This window comes from Monodelphis domestica, chromosome 3, assembly GCF_027887165.1.
Source record: "Monodelphis domestica isolate mMonDom1 chromosome 3, mMonDom1.pri, whole genome shotgun sequence".
Taxonomy (NCBI): Eukaryota; Metazoa; Chordata; class Mammalia; order Didelphimorphia; family Didelphidae; genus Monodelphis; species Monodelphis domestica.
In genome coordinates this window covers 475,539,909-475,561,497 of record NC_077229.1, presented here as the reverse complement: position 1 = coordinate 475,561,497, position 21,589 = coordinate 475,539,909, and the positions used below count along the sequence as shown (strand labels likewise).

The 21,589-nt window shown below is 35.8% G+C and overlaps 1 protein-coding gene across 11 annotated transcripts in view; it reads left to right on the top strand.

Annotated features, from left to right (window-relative positions):
• The window catches only part of MCTP1 (multiple C2 and transmembrane domain containing 1), a 774,261-nt gene that overhangs the window by 563,251 nt on the left and 189,421 nt on the right, over window positions 1–21,589 (top strand). The window lies entirely within an intron of this gene.

The window sequence follows — 21,589 nt, the reverse complement described above, 5'->3', positions numbered from 1 at the left end:
GCATTAAAAAAAATACCTCATGAGCATTATCCATTGACCCTAAGAATATATCATGCCACCTTCCCTAAATACAAAACAAACAAGAGAAGTGAGATTTTCCTAGGCTCATTTGCCTCCCTGGGCCCTTTTGAGTATAAAAGAGAGCAACCCAAAAGGAAGCCCCTCATCTCAAAATAAAACTAGCCAAATTTCACTTTAAAATATAAAATTAATCTTCCTTGTATAATTAGGAATCAGAGCTTCAAATTGTTATCTGTCTAAACTTCACATGACAGGTGTCATGGGGCCACAATGGAATTAACACTTTTACACCATCCTTTCCCAATACTGTCTTCCTTCAAATGCTCTCAGCCTTTGCCATGTGTCCTTGAGGTTTAGACTTATAGGTTAAGTTGAATATAAAAATATAAATTGTTTCAAGAATGACGGATTATATCTGGCTTTTCCCCCTGAATGTTCACCTTTATGACAATTAGGTTGTATTTTTTACGTAATATGGTTTAAAAATCATTTTTGTTTCCTAACATGAATGACCAAATCAAAGATTGGATTCACAAACAATAGCATTATTGGTTTCTGACAGGTAATCCATCTTTTTACATTAAAGCAGCTTTCTGAACCAGATTATTTTTCATAATTGATAATTTGTGAGTCATATATTTGTTATCTATTCTGTTATGGTTTTGAAAATAGTGAATGATGCCAAAGATCACAGAGCTATCATAAAGAAAACGAGGTGATTTGATTTTTGTTTTTTGGCTGGCATTTTGTGAAAGTGGGTTAACAATAAGTTTTCCTGAAAATGTAGCAAAGATAAGAGAAATATAGTACATCTCCTAGTCAGATAAAAAAAAAAGTATGGGCACAAGATTTATCGCCATATGAAAGGGAAGTTAGATTTTCAGATTGAGTGCACATTTAGTAACAGAATAGTGGTAATACAGAAATAGCATCCAAATGTACGTATGCAGCACACTAAGTCAAAGAAAAATATACTTTACAGCTTTAAATTTATCAATTGCTTCATGTATTCAAAGGTTGCTCACACTTAAAAATGAGCTAGTTAACTTCAGATGCATTCTGCCGTGATCTTTACAAAGAAAATCTCTTCAGAACAAATATATATCGTGCTGATGATTACATTTAAGATGTATTTGTAACCAGCAAATAATTTTTGTTTAACCCTTTTTCTATTTCACTCCAGAAAATTTAGACCAAAAATCTGATAAGAAAAATCTTGGTCCCTTAATATAGTTTGCAATTATGTTAGGGTCTTTATTAGAGCACCACAAATAAATTAATTCACCCCTAGGCAAGTCATTAATAATAAGGCTTAGGCGGGTGATTTAAAATCTAGTTTGCCTAATCAGGCAGCTAATAAGAACTTTTTTTCTCTTAATTAATGTTTCTCTTATGCACTAAGAACATTTTCACTAATTGTAGTCACATGTAAGAGTTGTCCTGAATTTTTAAAAAAATATGAATTATGTCAGTCAGAAGAAAAAGTAACGGCATATTTTGCCAAGAACTACCTAAGTAGGAAAATATTTTTTAGAGCAATAAAAGATTACTATCAGAGATTTGTTATAAGTGTACTTTGAGAAGATTATACGATTCTCTCTTTAACACTCATTTTAAAATGTCTCCTGAAAAGTTGAATTATATGGAAAGAATACTAATAACAAAAATTCTAAATCAAAATCATGTGAGTACAGGATGAGGGGCTACTTACCATTTCCTCATACTCTTACATGTATTGAGCTTGTTTTAGTGAGCCTAAAGGTGAGATTATAAACTTTTATTCAACTACAAAAAGCTGTTGCTTTATTCAATATTGTAATAGTCAACAGAATAATAAACCTAAAAGAATAACCTCAAGATAGTGATTAGTTCTAGGACTGTTTCTATTTGAAACCAATTGAAAAAGATGAAAAGTATTTAATAAATAACAACAAATTTCAGAATATGATTTAGCTCATTTCATTAATATATTTCAAACAGTGAAATTTCTAGTACATTTTGATGTTTTGTCAAAAAATAATTCTTTCTCATAAATTTTTAAAATATTCAGTTTAAAATATTCATGTTATGGCTACTAAACAGATTGTTCTTAAACTTCAAATTTCCCAAAATTGAATAAAGCTACTAGTAAACAAATTTTATATGTTGCTTGTTCATTAATATTTCATTTTAGGGAAAATGTAAATCATTATCACTTGCTAGTAAGTGAAATACAAATGTCATTCCTGACATCTCATTTTCTTTGGTGCCTATTACAATCTCTTCAGTATTATCCGTTTCTGTGATTGCTTAGACTTCTGTAGTAGTAACACTGGATAATTTTCCAAAAACCACAGTCGTAACAAAAGACAAATGATAATATAAAACATAACATTTTACTTCCTCCTTTGCAGAAACAGGGGAGAACCCAATGAGAATGGAATTTTGCAAATAATAATCAAGTTTTTAATGTATTGATGGATTTTGCTGAGTTTTTGTCTTTAAAAAAATATTTGTTATAAGGGAGGACTTTCTTGGAGTGGAGAAGAACACAGAGGATAATTTAGGCAATTTATAAAAATAAAAGATATCATTTAAAAAGCTTGCTTTTTTTTACTATGTAATTAAGCAAAATAATGCACTTTCCTAAATTTAATAAATTACAAATTGTGTTTAAAAGCAAAAAGTGACTGGTAATCAACAGGTAAATTTAAAAAATCTCTATCTTTATTTCCATAACAAAAGAAACGGACATTCTAAAAACGACTCTATTTGAAAAACATGTTTTGCTGGACTAGAGAGTACTAAACATGCTTCTCTAATGGGATAAAGGAAAAAAAGGGAAATTTGGGATACCAGAGCTTCATTACAGGCAAAATCCTTTTCAGTAAATGTGTTAAGATCTTGCAAAATCAGTAAAAGTTTTGTGATTATTCTACTCCAAATTTGAATATAATTTAATATAATATAATATAATATAATTTAATAATATAATTTGAAAATAATTTAACTTAGTCAGCAATAGTCAGAGTTATCTATTTCAAAGACACTTTCTGAGAGAGAACTTTTATTTCCCTTTTAAAAAAATAAGATTGTATTTTTCAGAAGATCACAAAAGCTGTCTCTAAAAGGGAAATGATTGGAAATCCTTGGAGCTAGGCATGTCGTCACGGATCCCTCAAAATCCATGAGGCTTAACAAAGTGTTTTTAAAACCTTTCACTCTTTTCTCTGTCTCTTACCTTACTTTAAAGCATGTTGCCCGTTCTTACCACAATAAGCATTCATCTCCATTTTTCCTACTCATAAATGTCATTCCAGAATTTGGCCTGTAGGTAGCAACCTTGCACCATAAAATCTCTTCATTTACCCAGCGTCTCAATTATTTGCTTAGGTCGGGAAGTCTTTACCAGCACAGACCTGTTAAATGTAAGCAATGTTATTTGCATAATTTCCAGACTTTGATGATGATCTGTGTTCTTAAAACAGTGGCCTAAACATTATGTATTTAGATGTTTGGCCTTATGGTTCACTGTTTCCCTCCCAGAAGAATGCCCTTTCCAGAGCGCCCTGATGTAGGCAGGGCACAGCAGAGCAGCTGGGCCCATCACTTGAAATCCTATAAATGGTCAGGCTCCTTGTCTGAAAAGCAATTATTTGTTTTACTTGCTCACCCTTCAGATAAAATAAATCTGGAAGGACCTGGGGAAAAAATGAGAATCTGACTTTCTGATGTAGCAAAGTACACAAGTCCTACTCTAGTTTGCTGTAGCTTCTCGTGCAATGGGCATATGCTATTTCTTGCCCAATCTTCACCTGCTTTGCCTTAGTTTCACTCAGAAATGTTTATATAGAATTGGCAACTTAAGGATGCCACCGTCTTTTTCTTGGTATTCCTCAGCAATCAAAGCACTGTCTTCATTTTCTCTAGCATAGCTTTGTCCCCAGAGTGGATCACTTTTGTCTAGCATGCATGAATACCATGCCACAATGCTCCTTTTAGTGAATCCCAGGCTTCCATTTCACAGATTATGGGAAGTAACACATGCTGCTATTAGAATAATAGATTGCTAATCCTTTCAGAAATATGATTCCTATCACTTAACATCAGAGAGGTTGAAGTCCCATCTTGGTACTGATTAATATGTTCTGAAAAACATTTGACTCTCGTTGAAAAAGATAATCATAGATTCCAGAGTAAAACATGTGGGCTTTTATTCTATTTCAGTTTTACTAGTAAAATACTAATAAAATTCTTGTGAAAAAAATCTCTCTTAAAGTTTTATCATAATCTTATCTTGACAGTAGGGGAAAAATGGCTTTTTATATTTATATTACAGTCTCATCAATGGTTCTCAGTTTGTGCATTAGGGTATCAATTTGTGGATGTCTAATTTTTTAATTGTCTTGCTAAGTTGAAAACTGGAGTTCAAGAACTTTTCAAAGCTCCTATTGTTATGTATTTCAGACCTGTCACTAAGCTACAGCATGTAATTTCCCAGACAAGAATTTTCCACATTTCATTTAACCTAAAAACAAATCCCCTCATAATCATATTACTAGTTCAGTATGCTTCTGAGGTATGAAGTTAGGTTTATATGGGAGAGAACTCATCCATAATTCTCATGATTAAATATTACCTTGTCAATACTCCAATTTTCAGTTTAAAAAATTGTTAGACTCCAATGTATTACATTCATGAGAAAGCTACAGAAATATCCCCATCTTTTGTACATTTTATACCAGTGGTTCATTTTGAGTAAAATATCAGTACCACTTTAACGCTTTTGAAATTAACCCAATGTGAGAATCCAATTTTGTTATCTTATTGCCACATTTGTAGAGGACTGGCCCCATAGTTAGGAAGACCTAGCCTAAATTTCAGCTACTGGCACATAATGATTGAGTGACACTAGAAAGATCCAAATGACTTATTTAAACTGTAAATTAAAGAAGAGGTTCCACTCTACATTAGGAAAAGTTCCTTACCAGGATGCTTTTATACCAATGAAAACACAACTACTATAAAATAATAATAATTAGAATCATAATAATAATAGACAAACAGAAATATATTTCCAAAGCAATTAGGTGGCAGAGTAGATAGAGTACTAAATCAGGAAAATAGGAATTCAAATTCAACCTCAGACATAAGCTTGCTGTGTGTGTGTGATCCTACACAAGTCACAACCTCTGCTTCATTTTTTTTTTGTCAGTAAAATGTGTAAAAGTACTTTCCTCCTAGGCTTCTTGTGATAATAGAATGAGATACTGGTAAAGTCCTTTGCAAATCTTAAAATATTTTACAAATGCTAACTCTTATTCCTACTAGTAGTGGTTACATAGAATAGTCATTGCCTCACAAGGTAGGTCCAGGTTAGAAAGAAACCTAAATGTAAATATTTTGAATGACTGAACAGTTCTGAAAAAGCACATGAACCATGATGGAATAAATTTTGATATAGACAGGGACATCATCTTTTCTTAATATTATACATTTAGAATTTGTTTCCTTTTTCCTCTACCTTCCTAGCTTTGATTCATTAGATTCAGAAAGTCTATTTCTTTATTTTAAGTATTAGTTTTATAAGAGCTCTTGGTTCTTCTTTTATCAGTATGGTTGGGAATTATTCATTTTCTTTTGAATATTCCCCTTGAAAATATCTTTGCTAGTTAGAATCTGAAAACTTCACATCTCTTCTTAACTCTCCCCCCTTTGTTACCCTTCTTAGACCCTCAAAAATAAAGATTGTCCTTTCCTTAGGAGATAGTTCTGGATTTTAGAGGTGTCTGTTTGGGTTGAAAGGGACTGAAAGATAAATAGGAGAATGGGGAAAACAGGTGTTTAAACAGTTGTTTTCTGTGATATTTTGCCATCACACCAGTTCTCACATTTTTAGAATGATCGTTGCTAATCAACAGAACTTTGTCACAAAGAATCCCAAAGCAGAATCATGGCCCAGCCTACAACTGCCTGCAGTGATCAGCTGTGCCTATGAGCTTATGAGAAGGAAAGGGAAGGGACTGACCTCTGTCATGAAGATGATATAATCATCCCTTTGTTCTTTCCATTTTCCATTTCTTTTCACTTTGTTCATCTGTTTCCAAAGTCAATCTATCCTGTCTCTTTCTGTTTCTATCTCTGTCTGTCTTTCTCTCTCCTGCCTATGAAGTATTTTAAAAATACAGCCTGTAGTCAGTAAAGATTTTTATCTATGTACTAATCTCCTGTTATATACAGATATAGTCTGTTGTCTTCCTTAAGAGGGATAGACAGGCGAGAGTCTCAAAGCATTGATTAGAAATGGGTAGAAGGGACTCTCAATGATTCTTGAAGCTAGGAAGACAATATGTCAAATTTCCAGAAAAAAAAAGCAATAGCAAACCTTTCCCCCCATATTAGGGAATGGGGGTACTTATTATTCTACTTATATATCTCTACATGAAAAAGTCCCTCTTGCCAAAAAAGATCACCATCTATTCTGTAAACTGAGAGAGTTGCCTGGAATACTGCAAGGTTAAGTGACTTACCTAGGATCTCTCAAGCAGTGTCAGAAGTTAGATTTGAACCTATATCTTTCTGACTCTGGGGTCAGCTTTTTATTCAACCTATCCCACTGTCTCTCAAAATAATTCATCTAAGAACTAAAAAAGGACAATAGTAACTAAAATCCTCGTCTTACTGTATTTCAGAGATCTTGTAGCTTAAAATAATAGTCCAAGGGGGATTTTTATTTTTTGCGATTACATGAATTTTTTTACAAAGAAAGATAAATTTAAAATAAGCAATTTGGTCTGTTGAGCAATAAATAATAAAATTATGACTCCCATCTTCTTTCTTAAAATAATATTTTATTTTCCCAAATACATGTAAAAAGAATTTTATAATTATTTTTTAAATATGAGTTCTAAATTCTCTCCCTTCCTCAATCTCTCCCACCTTCCCTTCCCCCCTTCCTCAAGATGGTAAGCAATCTGATATAGATTTTACATGTGTAATCATGTAAAATATTTTCCATATTAGTTATTTTATGGAAGAGGTCTCAAAAAAGAAGCAAGAAAACGAAATAGAATATGTTTTGGTCTATATTCAGAAGCCATTATTTCTTTCCAGGAGGATCTTTTTAAGGTTTTCAAGGTAAGGAAGGCTAACAGGTGCTTCTTATTTGTGAGAAGCGATGCCCTACTTGGTTTGATAGGTTCTGCTAGTTGATCTGTAGTAGCCTGCTTGCCCAGAGCCCTTTCAGAACAATATAACAAACTGCCTACATTTTTCAGGAATGGACCACCTGGGCAGAAATCCATATGGTGCAGGTCACAATTTTTTTTATATATTCACTTATCTTCAGATTCAATTACATTTATCCAAGCCTATCTTCGTTACTTGTTCAGAGAGCTGGTGCTCAGGTCTTAATGACCTCCTTGTTCATGTGTAGAAGTTATTTGGATTTTTAAATGGAGTTAAAAATCCCAGGTGGATCCAATGGTCAGAGGGCCACATGCTAGAATGTAGGTTCTAACATTTCAAAGGGAAAAGAAATGGATGAAAAGGAAGGATCAGAAGCAGGAAGAGAGAGTGACTTCATCAGCCTGGTAGAAAGCAGTAGCAGAGGAAAAATAGCTGGGGCAGAGGGAGGGAGGAAAGAGAAGGATAAAGCACTGTTCTTTTGATCAATATAAAGTAGGATTTTTGAATGAGAAAGGTTTAGATGTGTTTCTTGAATTGGCAGTCGAGGGTTGTTGAGAATGACATTTCTAGCCTGACATTCTGACACTCTAGCCTCCCCCTCAATCCATCTTCCTCCTTGAGTATACCTGCTTGTACATCTCTGTCACCATAGGCACAAAAGTGAAAATACAGTCTTAAAGTGACACACACAGTAATTCAATTACTTTAAGTGTTAATGAGTGCAATGGTGAAGGTCAACTCATTGATTGAATAAAATTGAAATTTGCACACATCTGGTGAACTGCACCTACGACATGGAGGGCGTATTTTCCCTATTTAAAAAAAAAAACTACCTCCCTCAGAAAAAAATGAGGAGAGTAAAGTCATGTCAGTTCCCAATTTTCTTATTTTATCTGTGGCAGATGGGAATTTTAATGCAAAGAAAAGACCAAAAAGTAGAACATAGTTAAAATACAGAAGGAGTTATCTGGTTGGCCAAAAAACATTCTTTGATATGTTTGGCCTTTTCTTCTCAGATAGAACTGGGTACTTACCTCTGCTAATCACATTTGGCAAATATTAGTTGAGGCAGTAAATAGTCCAGACCTCCCTCCGCTTCTGAAAAACCCTAACCCTCTCATTCAGCACAGATTTTCAGAAAAACCTGACCGTCATTCCTAATGCCACAATAATGTTATAGTTCTTCTTTATCATTCACCTAAGTATAAAACAGCCTCTCCCCAGAGTTTATGTAGCACTCTAGTCTTTCCATCTTCACCTGAAGAGTTTGTATTATGTTTGCTATTTAACCTCTTATTCCTTTTGTAGCACTCATTTCTACAAAGCCAGTGGAAAGACAGTATAAAATTTTGAGTAAGTTCCTACACCACAAGAGTTTTGCAAACATTGTAATCCTGGATCATTTTGGGGAAAGTCACACTGGTTTGGTGAAAAAATATTAATTTGAAAGAACTTTACACTGAAAGACAGCCCAGTATAATGTATAATGACTTTGTCTTTGGGTCAGGAAAACTTGGGTTTAAGTGACAGGTTGGCTATGTGACCTTGGGGAAGTCACTTAAACAACAGTGCCCCAGAAAAATCTCTCAGACTAGAAAGTGCAGAGCAGTTGCAAATTGACATTGATTGGAGGTTTCTTTCAATCAGCCAATCAAAAAAGCATTTAGTAAATCCTTAGCCAGGTAACTTATTAAACTCTGAAGATATAAAACAAGAAAAAACCATGAAAATAGTCTCTGACCTCAAGGAACTTACATATAGATTCAGTCCCCAAATAACCTTTTTAACTGCAAATATTTATGTCCTTAAATGTATATACTGTCATTCAGTCATTTTTTAGTCACGTCTGACTCTTTGTGACCCCATTTGGTGTTTTCTTGGCAAAGATACTGAAGTAGTTTATCATTTCTCTCTCAGACTCATCTTACATATGAGGAACTGAGGCAAATAGGGTTAAGTGCCTTGCCCAAGGTCACTCAGCTACTAATTATCTGAGGTCAGATTTGAAGTCAGGAAATTGAGTTTTTCTGATCCAAACCCAGTGCTCTAGCCCCATTGTGCCACCCAGCTGCCCAAGCAAAACACATGTTCTGATGACTATCAAAGTGTCATGGAGAAGGGGCCTTATGGTATCTGTGTTTCTGAAAGATATGAATAATTTCTAAATAGCAAATTATTTTGCAAGGAATGGCTGCTCTCACTGTGCTTAAAAATAGTTGTCATATGCAGAGCGATCTTACTCGCATTATTAATTTGCTTAGACAACTCTTTTGCCAGTAAAGCAAAGGGAAATCTCAGCCCTATCCACAATCAGAATAATCTCCACTTCTAAATTATTGGTCTATATTTAGAGAAAGTCTTCCTGTAAGGACTTCGAAAATATTTCAGAATCCATCTATAAATATATTGTTATCTGCTGTCTGTGGCTTACTAAAACTCTCTCTGTATCATTGTAGACACTGCAGGTTCAGAAACCCTCTACAATTCCCTTTGAAGAAAGACATTTTAAAGCAGGTGACTTCTCTGCTTTCTTTATAGGCTGTACATTGTAAAGAAAGCTTCAGTGAGTATTTATTGCATAGATTCATAGCTTAAACACTGGAAGGGGCATTGATGCAACCCTCTCATTCCCTAGGAAAGAAAATTGGAATGAGGAGGAAGGAGTTCAATGACTTGCTCAGGGTCATGGGATTGTTTGTATAATAATGATTACATTTGATAATAAGTGATCTAATGTTAAACAATCTAAAGCAAAAAACAGGGGACTACTAGGTGGCTCAGTGGATTGAGAGTCAGGTGCAGAGATGGGAGATCCTGGATTCAAAACTGATACTCCCTAGTTGTGTGACCCTAGGTAAGTCATTTAACCTTCACTCCTCTTCCATTTTGGAACCAATACATAGTGTTGATTCTAAGACAGAAGGTAAGGGTTTATAAAAAAGGAAAGAAAGAAAGCAAAAAGGAGAAAAAAAACTGAAATACAGGAAGAAAGCTGTTTTTTAAGAATTTTAAATGATGTGGCTGAAATAGTTCATCTGTTTATTCCAGATGTTAACATTTTGCAAAGATCTTATTTTCTCTTGAAGTAATAACATGCCATTTTAAATTTAGCTGAATTCTTCAGACCCACAGTACATGTGCATGTATCCACCATGATTTATGTGTCTGTCGATATGCAAAATACACATATATGCATCTGCCTGTTATCTTTGACATAGAAGAAAGTTAATTAAATTGGCCAAGAAATGAATGCCCCTTCTAAGACACTAATAGTTTCATGGAAGGTTCCTGCCTTCAGTAGTTTTTAAACCCTTCCTCTCTTTTGAATTTTGTTTTTCCAGTGCCCTTTGTTATATCTCCTCTTTCCTCCCACATTTTTTTTTTTGCGGAGCCTTCTCTCTCCAAGTCTCTTTTAAGCAGTGCAACAACTAAATCAATCCTAAGTGGCAAGCACTTCTAACAATGTTGTGTATGGCTGTGTGTTAATTAGCTGAAATAGATTATCCCCTGGTGTGTGGCATAGTGTTGGTGGTAACTTTTAGTGTGCAGAGAGTGCTGAGGACTTCATGTTTATTTTCATGTATTGAGGCAAATTCTCAGTATGTCTTCAAATTATCTCCTTGGGGGTGTTTTTCCTGAGCTAATCCTGACAGAATCTTTCTGTCAGATATGCCCATCATCAAGAACAGTAGAACACGGCACATACAGGAACCTCTGTGCTTGGGGCTGTATGCAAATTTAATGCCCAGCTCATTTCTGTTTCTCTTACATGGATGACAGACATTTTAACAATGTGTTCCACATTCCCCTCTGGGAATCCAGTTGGATTGCTATATGTATATGAGTGCATATGTACATTTGTTTTGTATGTGTGTTTGAATATAATATTAGAAACATATATGCATACAAATATGTTTTATATACACGTATATACAAACACACTATAAGTAAAGTATATGTTAAAATGCATGTGTGAAGGCAAAAAAAAAAAAAGTTGAGGAGCTCTTTATCAGGGATGAGTCCAGATCCCAGGGAGACTAATCAGTTACTAAAAAACAGATAGGGAGAAGAAATAATAAACAAATCTACCCCGAATAAAATTCTACAACATTTGGGGTGGGAATTTTGCATTCATAAAATGGTGAGTAAGAACAGCATAGTAAATAAGCTGGGGTTTTCTGATATTCAAAACAGATAGCAGTGGGAGGGGGTAGGATATTCTTATAATCTCTAAAAGAATTCTTCTGTTTGGCTGAGTATCAGTTCTCATAATTGACCTCTCAGATTCGTGTCTTATTATTACATTTAAATCTTGCCACCATTCTTGGTAGGCAAAATTTAAGTAATTGCTTCACATAACAGGTATTTCAGTTTAATTGAAGCTTTCCATCCATGCAGATCATGTGATGCATTTCTATAATTGTAGCATTCTACAAGAACAATATGATGATAAAAGAAAGGACCAAGAAGAAGTCATTCCAGTGCTTTGGCCTCCAAACACTGACAGCTTGTGTGATCCATCTGGGAATCTAACATTAAATCAAAGAGGGGGCAGTTGCTTGTTTAGCGGATAGAGGCTTGGAGATAGGAAGTCCTGAGTTCAAATGTGACTTCTTTGTAACTCTGAGCAATTTATTTTAACCCCCAAAGCAAGTCCTTACTGCTCTTCTGCCTTGGAACCAATATACAGAACTGATTCTAAGACGGAAGGCAAAGGTTTAAAAAAGAAAAAAGATTGAATCAAAGAGTTTAGTCTTTGGTCTCTTTCTTTATGTGGAAAGGCTCAAATAGAACACTGACTCTGGGTGGAGTCTTCATAGCCAAGGATCATCATTTAAGAACATTTGTCCCTCCAGACCTCACTTGAGGATAATTAGAGAGCAGAGCTCAATTATAGAAAGTTAAGGCTTGTGAAAGCTTGTGAAATTATTTCTTCCTTTCAAGAATGTTTAGATTATCAGCCAACATAGAAAGAAGAATTTAGGGGAGTGAATGGCATAAATCTATGTCACCCACATAACAGTACTGAGCAGAAGATGCCACATGCTTAGACATTAAATTATAGGGAAGATTGTGCCATTCTCCACAGGGAATCACTTTGGGAAATGTTGTAGGTATAGGTAAGCATCATTTTCAAGATTCCACCATTCTGCTTATGTGCCTCGTTCCCCTTCTGACCACCTTTCTACTCTGCTCCCAGCTCCCTTCCAGTAAAATGGACTTCTCTTCACAACCTGCTCTTCCTTCAGATGATCATGTCAATGACATAAAGCCCTTCACCTTCCTAATTGCCCTTGAACCCACTCCATCTTAACCATTTTTTCTTACCCCTTCAAGCCACCCAAGTCTTTCTGTTACCATTGACCCTCATACTTACCATTCAATTCAACAAGTATTAAGCATCTTCAAAGATTATATCTAAGAGAACAAAAAGAAACACATCCAAGACCCAGCTTTCAAGAAATGTACAATTTGGGGTGCAAGAGGACATATATATAAAGCAGGACACTAGAGAAAATGAATAGACATAAGGGAGCAGCCCTCACAAAATCCAATGAGAAATTTGATGAGTAATTACTTAGGGAGAGGGAGAAATAAAGGAAAGAATTTGGGTCAGAGATGAATTCATAGGGGTAGTAAAATGGAATGAAACCCATTCTAGGCTTGAGTAAAGAAAGATGGATAGGAAATGGCAAAAGGAAAATGGAGGAAAGATTATAATCCAGTTTAATTATAATGGAGGAGACATCCTATAGGATAAGGCTGCACAAGTAGGATGGGACTTTCTTTTCTAGGGTTATTATATGTATTTCCCCTTCATGATCTCAGGTTTTTTTTAACAAAATGGTCTTCACACTATTCCCTGTACATGATATACCACCTGCTCTCTCTGGGCCTTTGCCTGGACCTGTCCCCCCATTCCTAGAATACACTCTCTCCTCATCTTCACCCATTGGAATACCCCCATTTCCTTCAAAGCATAGCAGATGTGTTACCTTCCTAACTTCTAGCACTTCCACCCAAAATTACTTTGGGTTTGCTTTGGTTCTATTTCATATTTAATAATATATTCATGTCTCTTCCTCATATAGAAAATAAGCTTCTTAAAGCCATGGGCTGTTTTATATCTTTTCTTTGTATACCAAGGACCTAGCACAGGGTTTGGCTCATAGTAGATGTATAATAAATGCTTGTTGATTAATTCATAGAATCACAAAATTTGAGCCATTGGGAGGATCTTAAGAGTCCATATAATCCAATCCATACATAAAAGAAATCTTTTTTATAATATATCTAGCATATGGTCATTCAGGTTGAAGACTTCCAAGAAGACAACCTTTACTACCTCTACTACATTCTACTATATGGACAGCTCTAAATGCAAAGAAGGTTTTTTTATTTTCCCTGATATCAGTCCTAAAATTGTTTCTCTGTGATTTCCAACCATTGTTCCTACTTTTTACCTCCACATATAAAATAGAACAAATCTTGTCCCTTTTCCACCACAGACCCTTATGTTCTTGAGAATAGCCCTCATACCTCCCCTTCATCTTCTTTTCTCCAGAAAAAGTCTCCCAGTTCCTTCAGAAGATTATCACATCAATAATAAGAGGATCTTCACTATCCTGGGTGCCTTCAGAGCCAGTCCAATTTATTAAATTATTTCTTAAACTTAAGCTTATGTGACACCAAGAATGGACCACAGTACTAGATGAGGTCTCATGAGGGCAAAATATTATAGGGTTATCCCCTCCTTATTCCTGGAAGCTGTATCCATCTTAATGTAGGCCAAGATCATATTTGGGCGGTTCAGTTTGAACAGTGGGGGAAGAAGACTCATTTTGAACTTGCAGTGCACTAAAAACTTCTGATCTTTTTTCAAAATAATTGCTATCTATCCATACCTCCCTCATCATGTAATTGTGAAGTTGATTCTTGTGTACTAGATTACATGTATCCCTATAAAATTTCATCATATTAGATTCAGCCCAATGTTGTAGCCTGCCAAAATCCCTTTGGATCCTTATTTAGTTCTGAAAATCTTATGAGCTTTATTATAATTTACTATATTATTTTTTCTCCAAGTCATTGATGATAGTGTGAAATAGTCCAAAGCCAAATATAGATCCTCAGGGCATTTTCTTAAGATCTACTATCAATTAACTACTCTTTGATTCCAGCCATCTAACCAGTTTTGAGTCCATCTAACATTTTATTGCCATATAATCCGTATCTCTCCATCTCTCTACAAGAATAGCATGAGACACTTTACCAAAAGTTATGCCAAAATCTCAATAAACTATATCCCTAGAATTCTCTTCATTTATTATTTAGTAAGTATAACAAAAACAAAAAGGAATGATCTTTTCATAAATCACTGGACTGTAGTTTGGAGACTATTCTCGTCTTTTTTTTTTAATTGAAACATTTGCCCTTCTCCAATCTTGTCATAACCTCTCCAATTTTTCATGGGTTTTCAAATCTCACTGAGTGGGTTTGCTATCACATCACTCAGTTCTTTCAAGAAACAAGAATGCATTCTGTCTGGGTGGGTGAATTGAATTCATTAAGTCTCTCTTACTAACTATTCTTCAACCTTACTTAATGTGGGGTATTTACCTTCTGTTAGTCATTTTTGTTGTTATACCCATTTTTAAAAGTGTTCTTCACAGAGAAAACAGAAACAAAATGAAAATTCAGTAGCTCTCTGTTGTCAATTATCATAATCTCATCCACTCCAAGTAAAGGTCCCATTCCTTCTTTTACTATCCCCCCCCAAAAAAATAATTTAAAATTCATATGTTTTTGTTGTCTTTAGCTTCCCTCAACAAGCTCAATGCAGTATGAACTGTTTGTGACTCCATTTTTATACATTCCTGTATTCACCCTTATTACCTGGGCTTTTCCAGGTAATTGGGAAATGCTTAACAAAGTAAAAATACAATAAAACTGACATTTTCTAAGGCAGTATGCAGCTAGGTGGCAGAGTGAATAGGGTGGTGGGCCTGAAGTCATCTTTCTGAGCACAAATCTGGCCTTAGAGATGTGTAACCCTGGGCAAGTCACTTAAACCTATTTGCCTTACTTCCTCATCAGTTAAATGAGCTGGAGAAGGAAATTGAAAACCCCTCCATTGTCCTTGCCAAGAAAACCCAAATAGGGTCACAAATAATCAAACAACCAAAATAACTGAAAGCGAACAAAAGTCAATATTGAACATTCAGAGATATGTTTGTTTCTATGTGAACTTGAGACCATTGATCTATAACATAACCTGATGACAACATTCTTTCTATTTCTCTATCCTTCAAATCTCATTCAAATATTCTTCTATAGTGTCCCACCCCAACCTCATCTGGTTCTTTTATCTCCTCATATGAATATATCTTGTAAATATACAATGCTACTCCTCCCTTCTCCACCCTTTGGCTCACTGACATTGAGGAAGGCCAGGTCCAGTGGTTTTTATTTTATGAACTAATCCATTGGAGATTTTTTTTATTAGAAGATTAATGTGATCAAAGTGATAAATTAGGAATATTGCTCTGGCTTCAGTATGCTAGATAGAATAGAAAGGACTAAAGTGGAGTCAGGAAGACTAGTAATTAGGCTATTATCTACAGTTGGCTAGAGGAGAAGAAATAAGGTCTAAACCTATTTCGTTACATTGTGAATAGGAGGAAATAAGAGTAAGACAGTTACTATTGCCTTATGGAAGAGAGGACAAGTTGAAAATCCAAAATAAATGCAGGATTTCAAGTGATACCATCCACAAAAAGAGCTAACCTACCTATAGTTCAATCCCTCAGTGTCTGACACAATCTTGGTGTTTTATACAAAGAACCTGATAGCCTGGCAATTCCTTAAAATCAGGGCACCACATCTTATTTAATAGCTTTCAACCATCAGTAGAGTGTCTTGCATATAGTAGACACTTGATAGATTATTATTTTAATTCAATAAAACTAAAATTTGAAGTTTATAATTGGCAAATTGAAAAAAGGTTGAGGAGACTAGGTCTTTCCTAGTCTACTAAATTATATAAGGTCATTGTAACAAAGACTTTGTTCTCTTACCCAGAGCAGTGATCCATTCTAAAGATGGAGCATTCAGGGAAAATGAGAGTAGATAGTAGTGACATGATAGGGTAGTGGACCAAGTGGAATCCTAATATCATCATGTCTACATAATAGTCCAACAGCATAATGATCAAAACTCATTTTATAAATATTGAGACTAAGGCTCTAAGAAAGAATTCTACAAAGTCATGCAAATGATATTTATCCAAGTCAATCCTTAGGACTATTCCTATAGCATTTTTTCCACTAAAACACTCCTATGTTTCATGTTCACAGATGCATAATTAACGCAGACTAGTGTTAAAGAGTGTTAATTCTACCTAAAAAACATATATTTTAGAGAAATGAGTTCTAGCCCACTTATACTGATTACATCTATAACTGGCTCTGATCCATCCTCCCCAAAACCACCAAAGTGATTTCTTAAAGCTCAGATTGACCAAACACCCTCTTTTCAATAAACTCCAGGGTTAGTTCTTTATGACCTCCAGAATCAAATTTAAATTCCTCTTTTAAAGGCTTTCATATCTTGACTTCTTCCTACTGTTCCTGTCATCCTACATTTTATTGTCTTTTACACACTATGGAAATGTATTTGCTGTTCTTTGCACAAGACATCTCCTACCTGTACTCCTTTTCATTGACTGTCCCCATTCCCATTCCTCCCTCCTCTCCCTCCCCCCTCCTCTCTCTCCTCTCTCTCTCTCTCTCTCTCTCTCTCTCTCTCTCTCTCTCTCTCTCTCTCTCTCTCTGTGTCTCTCTCTCTTCCTCCCTCTCTCTGTTTCTCTTTCTCTCCTTCCCTCTCCTTCTCCCTTCCCTCCTTCTCCCTCTCCTTCCCTATCCCTGTCCCCCTCTCTCCCCCTCCCCTCTCTCTCTTTTTTCTTTTTCTCTCTATTTCATAGACACACACTCAATGTTCCCCATTATAATGTGAACTCCTTGGGTAAATAAATTGTTTTTAACTTTCCTTATATCCCAGTACCTAGAATGTAGTAAATTCTTAATATCTACTCCTTTGACTGAATTGACTGATTGGCTTAACTATGACAAGCCACCTGACCTTTTGGAGCTCCATTTTCCTCACACATAAGATGAGAATTGGGCTAGATTATCTTTAGTAGCTCTTCCAACTCTTTTAGGTCTAAGTTTTCCCTTGTTACTTGCCTATAAGGAAACAAGATCTATTTGCAATACTACTATAGGGATTGAGCCAGCTACATTCACCCAAGTATTGATTTGATTGTTCAATTTTGTCTGATTCTTCATGATCCCATTTGGGGTTTTCTTTACAAAGATATTAGTGTGATTTGCCATTTCCTTCTTTCTTTTAACGTTTACTTTCTATCTTAGTAACAATTCTAAGACTGAAGAGCAAGGGTTAGGCAAACTGGGTTAAGTAATTTGCCATGGGTTACACAGCTAGAAACAGGTCAGAACCAAAACCAAGTTCACCTGATTCCAGGCTAGGTGCTCCTTCCACTGGGCCACCAAGCTACCTCGTCATCTCCTTCTCCATCTCAGATTATAGAAAATTATAGAAAAATGAGGCAAACAGAGATAAATGACTCATCTGGGGTCATAGAATAAATGTTTGATTAGATTTAATTCAGGGAGATAAGTCTTCTAGTCTCCAGGCATGGTATTCTATCTGCTTACTCTTAAATGTGCTCATTAGCACCTCACATGTACCAATTCTCTACAGCTTCTCAAGATTGCACTGCACAGATAGCTGAAATACCATTCTGGGATCCAGGATTTGGGGATACTCTTCTCTAATTTGCCATGGCTTGGAAAGAAAAAATTAAGCATACTGTAGCTGAGCAAATTTCCATTTGAAATGAAGTTTGTTTAACATTACTCTTTTAGAAAAACAGTACTACCTCTCATTGAACTCTGCCATGGACGGTGCTTCATGAAGAGAAAATGTGATGATAGCTCTGACTGTGACTTCTAGGATATTTGTGTGACATGCACCTAACCATCTGAGGATTGCACAAAACTCTTATCAATTTTAAATTGGATTTTGTTTTAGAACATTTGTGGGTCTGTTTGGACCCAAAGACTAAACCAAATCCCAGAGACAGGTATATTTTCAAAATGGGAAGAGTGGCATTCTGCATATGATAGCATTAATTAACCAAAGTAAATGAAAGGCCAAGACCTGGTCAAAAATAGATGATCTTTTATCTCCCATCTTTATCATTCCATAAAACTAAGTCTAACAATCATATATGATTGCTATGAAAAGTATGAACATGAATAGTAATCTGATTGAAAGGAGGTAGCATTAGGCCAACCTGTGTTAAATGACTACCATTGAATGAATTCAGCTCACCTCCCATCATGAGCAAAATATTTAAACTGGGAGAACCTCCAGTAACTCTCTGGCTCTGCCTGCTAAATTGCATGTGGCTCAGAATCTGCCTTAGTGGTATTTCTACACTTCCAAAACCATATAATCCTGAGATGTTGAAGACTACAAAATCTTCATACATTTACAAAAGAAAACAGGATTGATAGATAATAAGGCTTGTGGAAACAATGTGAAAATAAGTTCAATTTAGGGCAGCTAAAACACCAGGCCTGGAGTCAGGAAGACCTGGTTTCAGATCTGGAACTTCCTAGCTATGTGACTCTGGACAAGTCACTTGACCCCATTTGCCTAGCCTTGCCCTTCAGACTTAGAGCTTTTATTCAGACAGAAAGTAAAGTTTTAAAAAATAAAAGTTCAATTCTCAAAATGTATTGATTTTTTACTATTGTGAAGACAAGGTGAAACGAGATTATATTTTTAAAAGTCAAGCGTGCTTCAATAAGTTTTGCTTTTATAACTTATAAATAGAATTCCATCTCCCTCTTTCCTTTAAGGGATTCTCATGATTCCATATTTATTTATCCTGCTACAGTAAACCTTGCCTTGACATCAGTTTCCTCATCTGTAAAATGAGAAGAATTGATAAGATGGCCTTTGAGTTCCCAGCCAGCTAAAGATCTATTATCTTTCATCAAAGCAAGTATCCTAATCAAACTCCTTTATCCTCTTCAGTGCAAGCTGCAATAATTACTTTGCTTAGAGTATTTCTTTCCTTGTTCAAGGAAATACTTGTCTAAATAGCAAATGGCAAGTTATTGAGGAGTAGGAGAACAGAACAGTCAGCCTCTGATATCACTAATAGAGAAGACTCCCTCTATCAATATATATTTGAAATTAATTTATAGTCTTAGCATGTCATCTGGGGCCATCAGCAGGAAAATGGTTTCCCCAGGGGTGCATTACTAGTATGTGTCAGAGGCAAGACTGGAACCTGATTCTTCCTAACTTAGAAGCCAGTCCTTTATCTGCTATCCCATATTGCCTCTCAAGTCATGTGAACCCCACTCTGTGTGTGTGTGTGTGTAAGATTACTAATTAGGAAATCTCTGAATTATCAGATAGGTATATAAAAATATACACAAAAGATAAAAGATTCAGACTGTGAAACCATGAAATTACCAAGGAAAATTAATTTTGTAACCCTTAGATGTGAAATCTCTGAAATCCTTGTCTTTTTTTTTATCAAAAGATTCTCCATTGATTTCAGGTAGCATGGTAAACCCAAAAAATGAGTCTCTTATACTTTGATAAATGGTCCTATAGTACCTTTTGCCTCTTCCATTCATTTTGGCATATAATCATATCTTCTGCTCTACTGATACACGTACTTGTTTCATATCTTTATTCCTATATCTTTAAAGAGTATTGTCTCCTCATAGGCTCAGCATTCTTTATAATTCTTCATACACAGCAGGCACAGGACACATACAGCAGTTTTCCAAACAGATCCTCTTTCTTATGGACTAACATGACAGCATATTTTTCATTCATTCCCATAGCCATTGGACTTAAAATCTCATTTTTTAATTAATCCCCCACTCACTTAATTCTCTTTCAAGACTTACCCTGCCACCCCCCACCCCGGAGGTCTTCCTGTAGGAAATTAATAGCTAGTTTGTTATTTAGAGTCAAAGTTGCTTAGCATTGCCTAACCTGCTCATTTTATCTGCCAGTGACATTAGATAACATCAGTCTGGGTCAGACTGTTGCTGAAAGAACTGGGAAGAGCTGAATGGGTCCACCAGTAAAGCACCTCTTTCGATGTTGGGAACTCGAATATCAGCTGACCTGCTGAGCAAATCCAGGTCTAATATTCTGGGGGAGGGAGGAAACCTCTTTCCAAATGTTTCTTCCCACTCCCCACATTCTCACCTCACCACCTGGCCCATCTAAGTGCAGAGGGTCACAAGCTCCAGAATAGATAAGCAGCCTTCAATGTATGCAGTGTTACTCTCCCTTCTCCCAGACATCTAACACTTCTCATTGTTGTTGCTTACCAATTCCTGTTTTGTAAATTAATTCATCACAGTTTTCAGAATTCATAAATAAAAGTTTAAAATTTTCCCAGCAGGCCGAGGGAGTTGCAAGGGGTATTATAAATAAGATTGTCAGGGATGGTAGGTGGGACTGGTTTCTTCCTAGTTTAGTACAGTGAGGGGGAGACATAGCCAACAGCCACCGACATGCTGCGCCTTTGTTACAAATAGACCAGCAACCAGGAGGAAACAGTTGCACAGTTCGTGTTTGAAAATTCAAGTAGGACGGCAGAGTTTTCAGCAGGAGGATAAAACATTTAATGTCTTTGTTACCACAGAAAAAGGATTCAGTTCATATTTTTCTCAAGTTTCCTCTTCAGTGCCTGGCCAGGTGTAATAATATCCCCGTTAGGAAAACGGACTTTTCGGTTATTGTGAAGTGGTGAAATTTTCTTTACCTGCTAGCCTCACTCTGGCAAACTTTACCCCCAACTTGCACCATCATGTCCAATACTATGCTAATGAGTGTGCAAAGCAGAAATCAGAGTTTCTGCACAGCTTTAATGATGACATCAGTGGTGAGAAAAGGATTATGCGGGCACATGTACAGATCCAGCTGGCACACGGGTATACATAACAGTTGGATGACAGCAGAAAAGGATTGATGCCTTTCAAATTTGAAGCCTTTCCCTGAAGAAATTTGCTGGAGATGGTTATTTGCTGGGTTGGATTTAGGATAGTTCTTTTTCTTTTCCCCTAATAAATCATTCTCCCCCTGCCTTGCTTTTCTAAGTTATTCTGCATTTGTGAATTATCTCTTGAAAGAACATTCTTGCCATCACCAACAAGATTTTCTTAATCTGAGGAATTTCCTCCCCCTTCCTTGTGGTTCTTAATAGACAGCAGGTTATTAGGAAAGTAATATAGAGTGAGAAAAAAAAAAACAACAACCAGGCAGCAAGTCTCAGTGC